This window comes from Camelina sativa, chromosome 13 (genome assembly GCF_030686135.1).
Source record: "Camelina sativa cultivar CO46 ecotype springtype chromosome 13, ASM3068613v1".
NCBI classification, from domain to species: domain Eukaryota; kingdom Viridiplantae; phylum Streptophyta; class Magnoliopsida; order Brassicales; family Brassicaceae; genus Camelina; species Camelina sativa.
Genome location: NC_141892.1, coordinates 5,363,055 through 5,364,273, shown reverse-complemented (window position 1 = coordinate 5,364,273; position 1,219 = coordinate 5,363,055). Strand labels below are relative to the sequence as shown.

The window sequence follows — 1,219 nt, the reverse complement described above, 5'->3', positions numbered from 1 at the left end:
ACCATTTGGATTGGTAACCCTTTGTACTACAACTGCATAGGGGATTGATACCCTGGGTGAAAACCTGTCTATCAATTTGGCGCCGTTGCCATTTGGTTGTTTTACTTTTGCTACGTTTCGGATTTCATCGCTTGCTAGATCAAGTTCGTTTGTTTATATTTGGTTTGGATACTGACTTGTTTGCTTTCGCATTGTTTGTTTTGAATCTCAGGTACAACCCGAGCACCCACCCAACCCGTCACTCGATCACCTGGATCGAGTTGATCCTCATGTACACACTCGGATACATACCTGTGCATGCAAACACGATCCAGAGGTAGCCAGAACCTGAGTCCTTTCATCGACAACATCGACATACCTCGGCTACTCAGACAACAACAAGTTCAACCAGAACCAGTACTAATTGAGGAGATGATGAATAATCAGAACGGTCCACCAGCTCCTCAAGCAAGGACCAATATAGGAGCAGGAGATGCTCCATCTACTCACACTCAAAGGAATGGCATTGTGCCACCAACTGTGGCAAATAACAACTTTGAGATAAAGAGTAGTCTCATCCAAATGATACAAAGCAATAAGTTTCATGGATTGCCAATGGAGGAACCATTGGATCATATGGATGAATTTGATCGGCTCTGTAGCCTCACTAAGATCAATGGAGTCAGTGAAAATGGATTCAAGCTCAGGCTTTTGCCATTCTCTTTGGGAGTCAAAGCACGAATTTGGGAGAAATTGCTCCCTAAGGAGTCTATCACCACTTGGGAAGCGTGCAAGAAGGCATTCCTGGACAAATTCTTCTCCAACTCCAGAACCGCAAGGCTGAGAAACGATATTTCCGGCTTTGTTCAGAAGAACAACGAAACGTTCAGTGAAGCTTGGGAACGTTTCAAGGGATACACTACTCGATGTCCACATCATGGTTTCAGTAATGCTTCGTTGCTGAGCACACTTTATAGAGGAGTGGTCCCCAAGATACGGATGTTGTTGGACACCGCAAGCCATGGTAACTTCCTCAACACAGATGTTGATGAAGGTTGGGACCTAGTTGAGAACTTGGCTCAGTCTGATGGCAACTACAATGAGGAATATGATCGCTCTGTGCGATCTACATGAGAGGAAGATGCCAAGTACAAGAGGGACATGAAAGCCCTCAATGATAAGCTCGATCAGCTCCTCATCCAGCAAAAGCATGTTCATGCTATATCAGAGGAAGAGTAGT

General features: G+C 44.8%; 1 non-coding gene across 1 annotated transcript; it reads right to left on the bottom strand.

Annotated features, from left to right (window-relative positions):
* Positions 1 to 816: 816 nt before the first annotated feature.
* On the bottom strand, positions 817 to 923 carry LOC147929226 (small nucleolar RNA R71). Its single transcript, XR_015578992.1, has one exon. It is a non-coding gene; the product is annotated as a small nucleolar RNA R71 (small nucleolar RNA).
* Positions 924 to 1,219: the final 296 nt, after the last annotated feature.